Genomic DNA, 11,508 nt, shown 5'->3' with positions numbered 1-11,508 from the left:
GAAAAGCCCGTTTCACGACAAATCCGGCCCGAGAAGAGGTAAACCGACGTAAGGAGGAGTATATAAGGAGGACATAGGACGAAGAGGAGGGCATTCTAAGAGAAAAGTTAATACTTAGAGCAATTTAGGATTTTTCCGTTTTTTACTACCGAGCTGCGACTCGACTAGGTTAGAACTTAGGTGGCTAGACTAGCAAACATACCGACAGCTCTCGTGGCCTAGGATCTTACCTGTTGTTCACGCTCAAACGCGAATTCGAAAATAAGACCTCTTTGTTCTCTTTTCGCTCTTTTACGATTTATTACTTTCGAATCTTTCATATTGATTGTGTTGTGCGTGGCCCAGCAGATAACTGGGACCATCAGAGAAGGCTAGGTTAATTTGGCTTTCCTTCGATTAACAAAACTCGACGGTGTGAATTTCGGTTCCCACAACAAATCAAAATTGCTATGTAGAAAATTTTAAAAAACAAAAAAAAATAATTTCTACATAGAAAAGATTTAAAAAAAATAAAAACAATTTCGTTTAAAAAATATTAAATGCAAAAAAAATGGAAAATAAAACTGTTTTGTTTCTTAAACTGTTTCTATTTGTTTTTAATATAAATAAAAATCTACATCAAATAAAATTCATTTTATACTCGGTGTTCCTAGCTTAACTAGTAAAGTCTTCTTTCGAAAGGGTAGACGTGCCATGTTCGAGTCTCAACAACTGCAGGGAGGGGATTAAACAACCGGCTCTTGTCCTTGGCCCAAAGAGATTATGGGTTTAGGCCCATAAATTCTTGAATTCAAAAAAAAAAAAATATTTTATTTCTCACACTACACCATCACTATTTTTGGAACGATTAATCTTTTTTGAGATTTTACTCCCTATGGTATAAATTCAAATTTATCTTTGCGTACATTCATTGCAGCTTCCTAAATTCTCATGATTCCACTTTCTCTCTCTCTAAGTGTGAAGAAATTGCAATTTTTAACTAAATAAATGAATGGTTTCTAACGAGAGTAGGATTCTGGATGGACATAGTCTCTGTGAAACCCCTCAGATAGTAACTAGCTCGTTATATCATCAGAAAATCTGAACATGCCTCTGCTGTATTGTATTGTTTTCTTCACCTAAACACATCGCCTCTGGTTGTTGTATTGTTGTCTCATCGAGGATTTTGATGATGCCATAGCGGAGTTGGACACTCTAGGTGAAGAGTCATACAAAGACAGCACCTTGATCATGCAGCTACTCCGTGACAACCTCACTCTCTGGACATCCGACATGCAGAGCACGTATGGGATCCATATGTAATCATTTGAAATTTTTTTTATATTATCTCAGTTTATTGGTGCTAAAGTTATATGCTTGTGGGGTGAATAAGGCAAAAGAAAAATCTAAAAAAACATATGTTAATTTTAAGGTTGACTTCATGTTTTGAGTCAATTTTGCAAATAACCCAATAAAAACTTGATTGTATAGATTGTAGACGAGTGTTTAATTTAAAATTAATTGGTAATAAATATATTAATTTATGAGGATGATTGGAGAAAGCTGTTAGTACTATAGACAACTTTAATTCTCTCCACATCACTAAATTAAAAGCAATCAAGCTTTGGTTAATTTTTTAAATTTTACACCCATATCTACCTTTTTATTTATTTTGTGGCTGTGGAGAGCTAATTTTTTAGAGCATTTTTTCAACTGCTTTGAAAAATGTTTTTTTCTCCTTTTTGTAAAACATGTATGCTTCATTTCTTCTATAGTAATACGTTTCACTAACATAAATATAATAATATATTTCTTACATATATAATCCACAAAAATGTTACAAATACTATTAAAATATGTATTACATATATATATGTATATAAATTAAAAAGTTCACACACATGTGTAAATAAAAACTACATATATTAATTTACATCATAATCAATTTGTAATTTCTACAATAAATTATTAACTTCTAAATTTTATTCTAATTTTCAAATATTACTATTTTAATGTTAAAGGCCAATCATGCTTTCTTTGAAAAATCCATAACTAAAATCTTACAACTACAGCACAAAGTCATACTATATAAATTCTATATCAAAAATATAAATCTACGGCTGTAACTAATCATACTATATCTCTCTTACGTATTGTTTAAGATCTTTTTCAATTTTTGATGTAAGACACTGTTCTTCTCCACATCTAAAACAGATTGGAATTGTTTTGTTCATCAATTTGATTTTGGTATTAAAAGACTTTGGCATGGCGTCTTTCGTTTGGCATACTTAGCCATTAATTTTTTTGGCTAAACTTCAATTATATATCTTCACATAAAAAAACTAAAGTCGGCCGAATGATTCAACCATATATCTATATAACAGTTAGTTCAATTATATATTTTGTTTACAAAATTGTGCGAGAAAAGGCTACTATTTTATTAGTCCCATATGACTTTTTTGTATTTTAATAACATGATTACATTAATAAAAAGTACAAGTTATTAGAACCATAATGAAGAAAAAGACAAAAATAAGTTTAAAGAATAACAAAAGTTATTAGAATGAACAAGAAGAGAAAATGGTGCGTACAAAAGTAGACCTCTCTCTGATAAGGCCCAATGAAAGAGATTCATATGTTCTAAATCGGTTTCTTTACAATTAGATTGTATATAATTTGTATTACAAGCCCTTCACATGAGCCGAGACAAAAGGTTGTGATGAATCCCATGTCAAGTCCACTGTAAGCCAATGGTGAGTACATCCATAGCTCATCGGTGCTCAACAACAACATTTTGTACATATATGCATTTTGGTTAGTACAAACTTACAACATATACATAGATGTTAAAGACTCTGACGAAAACACAAACCGAAAAAAAATTGTGCATACCTTGATTTGAAGCTGCAAGAACTTCACGTAATGGACCGCTTCTTCAAGCATCGTGCTTATATCGACTTTTGTCCCATTCGGTACAAGGTTTTGTAGTGTCTTGAGCCTTTCGTCAAGTGACCCCACACCTTCGCAAGTGGGTCCGCCCCTGCTTACTTGTCTTGTGACGTCACAGTTAGAGTTACTGTTGTGTGGATTCTCTACGTGAAGTTGTTTCCTCTTAAGCGTTGCCGTTTCTTGGAAGTGATTTTGATCCCAAAAATCAAGCATGGTCGGAAGATTCCCTCCCGCATCACGCCAAGTGGGAACATATCAGGAATCAAGAAAGCATGTTGGTCAGAAGACACAAAACGTTGTTCTGATGATGGTGACGAAGATGGCCATTGTAAAGGCTAGAGAGACTAAGCATCTCATCTTGCGGTTTCTCCTCCTTAGATGATGAACACTGATCAAAGTTGAACATCCCCAGGAGAGACTCCAATTCACCATCAACAAAAACATCCATCTCTCTAACCTTCAACACTTGTATTCCTCCCTTCTTATTCTTCTTGTTAGTTTGTTGTTATAATAGTTTTTGATCTTGAGCAACTATATATAGGTTGGAGATTTTACTCGATGATTTGAGGAAGATTTCGTGATGATAAGAGAAATCAAGAGATTCTTAAACTAATTACAATCATTTGCGTCGAGAACAGGCCGTAATTAAATAAATAATACAAAGGCATGCATGATGAAGAACACGATCAGTCAACTTGTGGGGTCGACAATGAGAGCTGAGACCAGCTTTGTTCCTTCACGACACATTACTATATTTTTTTGATATAACCCATCTATTCAAATATACGTATAAGATCGTTAAGAGATTAGTATAATAATGAGAGACAGTTAACATTGGCCACATAAGAGAAGCAGTGAATAATCTACATTATAAAGAGCCAGTTTCAGCACTCCTGATGCGATACGTCAGCAGGTAAGTGAACCCCACTTTTAAAAAGTGTGAAAAAATGTTAAATATGTTGCTCGAACCCGGATTACTGTGATATAAACACCAACATTTATACCACTAAAGTAAAGGATACTTTGTACATTGGATTTCTTATAGTTGACCCCACACATAACTGTAATGTTTCAATACTCACGTGTAACTTTGATCATCGAAACCTATTTAGTAAAATCCGCATTCTGGCCCAATAAAACTTATAATTGGGCTAAATCTCTTTTGTATGTATCTAGGATTTTTATAGTACTTTGTCTCCACCGATAAACCGAAGTGTTACCTTTTTAGCTTATCAAAAAAAATTCTGAAACTTTTCATCTTCACCTCTCTAAATCTCCAACGACCAGTTATGGTACCGTTTCACCTCTGAAACGACCCGTCTCAGTATATATAATTCCTCAAACAAACCTTGAGACCCATATCTCTTATTAAATTACTCCTAAATTGAACTGTCGCAGCTTTTAGCCAACCTTCGAAGATGTAAGCCTGTTGTTGTTGCTTAATCCGTAGTTGCCCCCGCCACCTTTATCCGCCTAGAACATAGTACCCAGGAAAAGGTATTAAAAATTTGAGTTTCTATGGAATACTATATACCATATTTGTTTAATCAATATTCAAGCTATCAGTTTTAATACTTTAAGCGTATGTTTCTCTGGGCAGAATTCTGAGATCCACGGTTCTATCCCAGTTCGTGTGAATCACTACCATCCATCGCTACGATAGGGGGTCGATCGTGAAAGTTTATTGATCGCTCTGAAGTTGTCCGATTAACTAATATGATGTAAACTTTGTTCTGATGGGCTATAACGGAAAGTTATTTGGTTGCTAGGACTAATAGAGGCTGCAAGGCTGGGTACGTCTTAGGCGGAGCTGAAGGACGGTACAACTAGAGCGCCTATTGTCCGGTTTTTGTCGTGCCAACGTGCTATGGAACTTAAGCCTTCCTAGGAGAATCCAGATCACTTCGAAACGTCGGCTGTCATTTTCAACAGGTACCACCGAGATGTAAATTTTTTTATGTTTGTGGTGTGGTTCGACTCAAGATTGAAACTTTTGCTGATGAAATAATGATTTTGTGGATGCATGTCAATTAGATTTGCGAGGCTACAAACTGGTCACTGTACATTGGCAGGAAAAAAATGGCTATGTATGGTTCAGTTGTAACACCGGTGTGGTGCAATGGGGATGAACATGGTAACCAAAGGTGTGCATAATGTTATTGAGTTCCTCAGCGATGATTCCCCTGACATGGATGTGATCGGAATCTCTGGTGAGTTCCTTTTGTATGTTATTGGTTTGATTTTAAAACAATGCATTTTAGCTTAGTGTCATCTTGAGACTTAAAAACTTGAAATTTATTGGTCAGATAACTTCTTCTCCGACATTAACAAACCTGCTGCAATGAACTGCATCGAGGGACCTGGCAGTAATTAAAAGAGAGATAGAGAACAAGGTGTTGAAAATGAGTGTGTCTGTGTGTCTGGCTTGGTGGAGCTCAATATACTCAAGAACCTCACCGTCTATGTTGTTGCAGGCTCTCTAGGTCGATTCAAATCTCATGCCAGCAACATAGTGTTTGATGTATTCATAGCTACTTGCCAAGATCCAGCCCAAAACATGGAGAGCTCTCAAATTGATGGAAGCCATTAATAGCAATCACCGCACCTTCACTATCTCCACCATCACTGAAGATACCATCATAGAGAACCATGGCAAGGTTGTCTAATTTTACTTGCCATCACGTTCATGTATTTCAGGAGCACAGTGAGAAACATTCTTCCAAGCAATGAAGGTGACGTAGGATTGGCAGCATCATCGGGCCCGTCTGTTTTGGGAGACAAGGTCGATGAGGAATGTGATGCAGCAGATCCTCCAGAGATTTCAGACGCTCAGAACAACCGCAAGCGCTGCCGTGAGTGATTGGAAATATCTATTATATTCCTATCAGCCCGTCAACGTCTTTTCTATGCATTTTTAAACTGCTATTATCTTTGTTTTCCATCATAAACTTTGGATATTTTTTCCCTTGCATGTTTTCTCTGTTCGGAGATTTTATTTCTATTTTGGATTATTAATGAAACGTCGACGGGTTCTAACTCATACAAGATTTGTCAGTGGTGTATTTTTTTTGGTTTACCTATTTTTGACATTTTTTTTGTCCACCATAAACTATTTTTAACAAAGTCGAGTAAAACTCTAAAAATAAATAATTTTGCAACCGTATAATTTATAATATTTTCTAGAGTTATTAATTTTTTGTAAAAAATAGTTAATTACAATTCTATATTTTGAAATTAATTTAGGTAAAATAAGAAAATAATTTAATTTATTGTTCGATAAATTGTTTAATTTTTTGAATTCAAATTTTATATTTTGTTCCTTACACTATTTGTTTTATATACTAACAACTACCTAAGTAAATACTAAACAACTTCATAAACTTTATCTTTTGAACATGAAAGCGTTAATAAGCTAATGGTCGATCAAATCATTACGAAAATAATGCATATGAATTCGCCGGTCATTCTTATATCAACTTAATCAAACTGTGTGATTTTCAAATGTTATGTTCATCACCATTATATACAACACGGAAAAACAAAAGTGGAAAAAATAGACTACAAAATCTCGTACACAAAACTACACAATGATCAATAACTTATTCGGTTCCGCGCTTGCGCGGGGGCTATACTCCTAGTAAATATATAGCCACGCCAAAGCCCGACTAATGGAATCATTATCGCAACTTGAACAACACCGAAGAAGAAGAAAATAAAAGAAACTTATTAATCCATGCCGTATTAAACTTTAATTTACGAATTTTCCGATAGGTCTCTCTTAACTAATTTCTTTTTCAGGAAAAAATGCAGCGTGATATATCCGGCGTGTATAAATTATTTTGTTGAAGCTGTGAGCCTTTTTCTTCTGTTTTTTTGTTTGTCAAAGATTTTATATAAATGAATAAAAGTTATTTGTATGAATAATTCAAATTTATACTCTTTCTGCCTAGAAATATTTGTAAACTACATTTTTGAAGAACTTGGTATGGATAATGATGTGTATTGATAAAGAAATGTTTTCACTCCACATTTATTTATGATCATATACCGTACGTGCCACTATGTCTGTGTTAGAATGAGAGAATTATTGAGAGTTTATTTCTCGGGAATGAAGAACATGAAGAACATGAGAGAAAGAGAAAGTATGAGAGAGATGTAGATTTCAAAATATAAGAGAGAGAAGGAGATAATAGTTTCCTTAATTTAATTGTAGATCTGTATACAACTATTTAAACACAAGTTGCCTCAATACACAATACAATAAAATATTCATTGTTTTAAAATATCTTCAACGGTCTTCTTATCTCTTCTTATTCTCTTCAATAAAATACTCCAGTACAGTAATCCTTATAAAGCCTTATAAAACCTTATAAGTCTCTAGCTTAATTCTCAAGTCTGGCAACTTACTTCTCAAGTCTGGCAGCTTTCTTCTCAAGTCTGGCAGCTTACTTCTGCTTCATGACAACACTCCCCCTCAAGCTTGACCATATGGAACAAGTCAAGCTTGAAAGCCATGAAGTATTCTCTCATTAAAACCTCAACTAGGTAAAACCATTTGGGTGAAAACCCAAGTCAAGGAAAAAGAGTAGAACACTTCATGAAGGAGATATCATTGACATGAGAGGTCTATGAGTCCCAATTTTGGATGAATGAACTCACAGACTTTAGTGCTTGCTGCCTTGGTGAAGATATCAGCTAACTGATCTTCACTTCTAGTATAGCAGGGTAAAATGATCTTCTGTTCCACAGCTTGTCTCACCTTGTGACAGTTAACTTCAATGTGCTTTGTCCTCTCATTAAACACTGAGTTTGATGCTATATGTATGGCCGCCTGATTGTCACAGTGCATTGTGACTGGTGTTGTTGTCTTTATGCTCAAATCCTTTAGTAAGTTTCTGATCCAAATGAGCTCACTAGTAAGCTTCCTCATTGCTCTATACTCTGATTCAGCACTTGAATAAGACACCACCTTCTGCTTCTTGCTCTTCCATTTTACCAGGTTTCCTCCAATGAAGGTGCAATAGCCTGTAGTTGATCTCCTATCAACTCTGTCTCCAGCCTAATCAGCATCACAATACCCAACAACTTCAGTACTCTTGTTACATGCCATCCGTACTCCTTGGCCAGCTTCTCTTAGGTACCTTAAGATCCTCTCCACCATATTCCAATGATGCACCTTAGGAGCTCCCATGTGTTGACTCACTTGATTCATAACAAAGCACACATCTGGTCTGGTGATGGTTAGATAGATGAGCTTGCCCACCATTCTTCTATACTTCTTGATATCTCCAAATGGTGTAGACTCATACTCCCCCCCTCTCAGCACCTTGTATCCTTCTTCTAAAGAAGTCTTGGCTTTTTTACTCCCAAGTTTTCCTGCCTCATTTAAAATATCAAGTGTGTACTTCCTTTGAGATAAGAATAACCCCTCTTTAGAGCGGCAGATCTCAATCCCAAGAAAATACTTCAACTCTCCCAAATCTTTGATATCAAAGGCATTTTTAAGAAATGTTTTAGTTGAGAGAATACATTCCTTGTTGTTACCAGTGATGATAATAACATCCACATAGACTAAGATGACCACAATACATTACTTACTAGTTAATGTGAAGAGGGTGTGGTCAGCTTTTGACTTTACAAAGCCTCTTCCATTGAGGGTGGTGTTCAACTTATGGTACCAAACCCTTGGAGATTGCTTCAAGCCATAAATTGCCTTCTTTAATCTGAGAACATTTCTTGGCTTCACCATGTTCTCAAGACCAGAAGGTAGTCTCATGTAGACTTCATCCTCCAATTCTCCTTGAAGAAAGGCATTCTTCACATCCATCTGCCATAAATTTCACTCAAGGTTGACAGCAAGAGATAAGAGAATCCTTATAGTGTGAAGCTTGGCCACTGGTGAAAAAGTGTCTAGATAATCTTCACCATATACTTGAGTATATCCCTTGCAACCAGTCTTGTTTTCTTTCTTTCTGGTTTTCCATTGGCTCCATACTTGATAGTGTAGAGAAGTCGGCTTGTCACTGCCTTCTTTCCTTTTGGAAGTTCAGTCTCAAACCATGTATCATTCTTGATCATGGCTCCCATCTCATCTCCAACAGATTCTCTCCACTCCTTGTGTTGCATAGCTTCTTCATATGTTCTGGGAATGTATTCCTGATCCAATTCACTGATGAAGACTTGATGATCTTCTGGATATTGAGCAAGGGAGAATACTACACTTATTGGGTGAGCTACAGCTTCAGCATTGAAGTAAACTTTTGTGTTAATCCACTGTGAGGGTTTCCTGATCTCTGTACTCCTTCTCAAAGGTTGTATCTGCTCAGGTTCTGCTTCATTTCCTTCACTTGGCGCCTCTACTTGAGTCTCAACATCTGATTCTACTTGAGTCTCAACATCTGATTCTGATGGCATCTTATCTTGATCATGAGCTACTGAGTTCTCTTCAGGTTGAGCTTGTGTAGACTGCTCAACATTTCTACTGCCCCCCCTCATGATCAGGATGAGTGCTCTCAACACTATCAGATGCAGTAGATGGTACATTTTCAGGGATAAGTTCCACCCTTGGTAAAGAAGGCATACTGATTCTCAGGCTCTCCATTACTCTCCTAAGGTTGTTTGCTCTATCTGAGGCTGATTGAGAAAGATCTTTGAGCTCATCCCAACTCTTTCCATCATAATAGCCTCTAGATTCTACAAACTTCACTCCCTTGAGACAAGAACCTTTCTTGACTCTGGATCATAGCACTTATACCCCTTCTGAGTTGGAGAGTAACCAATGAACATAGCTTTTGAGCTTTTAGCATCAAGCTTGTTCCTCAGCTCCCCAGGTATCATCACAAAACAGAGGCATCCAAACACACGCAAGTGGTCCAAAGATGGTTTGGTCTTGTTTAGGACCTCAAAAGGAGACATGTCGTTGAGGACTTTAGTTGGAGTTCTATTGATCAGATAAGTAGCAGACATCACAACATCACTCCAGAATCTTTTTGGAACATTGGTGTGGAACATCATTGATCTTGCTACCTCCATCAAATGTCTGTTCTTCCTCTCAGCAACTCCATTTTGTTGAGGAGTGTAAGGACAACTTGTCTGGTGAGTAATCCCATGTTGAGCAAGATATTGCTTGAATGCATGACTTGTATACTCTCCACCATTATCTGATCTTAGGATTTTCAGCTTGGCATAGAAATGGTTGCAAATATGGGTCTGGAAATTCTTGAAAGCATCCAACACCCTGTCCTTAGACGGAATCAGTGTCACCCAAGTGTATTTGGATTTCTCATTCATGAAAGTGACAAAGTATTTGTGGTTCTCTCTGGACACACATGAAGCAGTCCATACATCAGAGTGAACTAGGTCAAAACATCTTTCATAGAGGGTGCTAGACTGTGGGAAGACTCATAGATGGTGCTAGACTGTGGGAAGACTGTTCTACAATGCTTCCCCAATATGCAAACTTCATAATCATCATTCTTGAAGACCACACCTGGAAGCATCAAGTTTAGGGCTCTTGTATGAGGATGTCACAACCTAGCATGCCATAGTGTGCTATCAACCGCGCTGTATGTACTAGCCAAACACTGAGAAGTAGGTGGTCTAGACATCTCTATCTTCTGAAGATGATAGAGTTCATTGTGAACGTGCCCCTTTCCAATCATTTGGCCTGTCTTTTTAAGTCCTGAAATTCAACCTCATCTGGTCTAAAGACAACCTGGCAACTCAGATCAACAGTAGCCTTTCTCACGGAAAGCAAGTTTGATGTAAATTGAGGCATATACAAGGCAGTAGATTCCCTATCAAACAACCTAAGGTTCCCTATCCCTTCTATCTTAATCTTATCACCATTTTCTATTTGAACATTCACTGAGACAGGCTGGACATCACTAATCAAGTGATGGCTTGCTCCTGAATCTATAATGATAGGTTTAGGGTCAAGAGAGTGTGTACCAGCCTTCTTGGATGAGATAAAAGCTTGGATAAGGGAATGTAGGTCACTCATGGTTGCTGGACCATATGTGTTGGCTGCACTATCAGTACTTCTCCATGTTCCTTCTTCATTTGAACCACCAATGACAGATGAATACATGGTTCGACCTAGTATCGATGGATGCGTAAACTCCTTGATTACATTCCTGGCTTGATTCAAGTCACTTCTTCTTGGCATATTGCGCTTCTTATGTTGTTCCTTAGCCTTCTTGTACTCTGGAAACAACACCATGTTGGAGTTCTCCCTCATGGAGAGATATGAACCAGTGGACAATAGATTGTTCCTACTGATTTTAAGATAAACTGGACTTTGATGAAGCTTTTCCTGATATGGCTGAAGCTTTCTTGAGTTCCAGAGAATAGGGTACTCCTCTATCTTGAGTTCTGGTGAGGTTCTTCTCTTTTGAAAGACTTTTGGACCAGTGGATAAAATGATGTATCCAACAGATTTTGAAGATAATCTGAGAAAGAAAGAAATTTGCGGAAGCTTTTGTGAGGTTCAGGAGCTTAATGCTCTGATACCATGTTAGAATGAAAGAATTATTGAGAGTTTATTTCTCGGGAATGAAGAACATGTAGAACACGAGAGAA

General features: G+C 36.8%; 1 pseudogene; it reads right to left on the bottom strand.

Annotated features, from left to right (window-relative positions):
* Positions 1-570: 570 nt before the first annotated feature.
* LOC125595430 lies at positions 571-10,585 on the bottom strand (annotated as a pseudogene).
* Positions 10,586-11,508: the final 923 nt, after the last annotated feature.

The sequence above is a fragment of the Brassica napus genome, unplaced genomic scaffold (genome assembly GCF_020379485.1).
Source record: "Brassica napus cultivar Da-Ae unplaced genomic scaffold, Da-Ae ScsIHWf_1062;HRSCAF=1501, whole genome shotgun sequence".
NCBI lineage: Eukaryota > Viridiplantae > Streptophyta > Magnoliopsida > Brassicales > Brassicaceae > Brassica > Brassica napus.
Note: the sequence above shows the minus strand (reverse complement) of the source record. Positions and strands in the feature narration are given on the sequence as shown.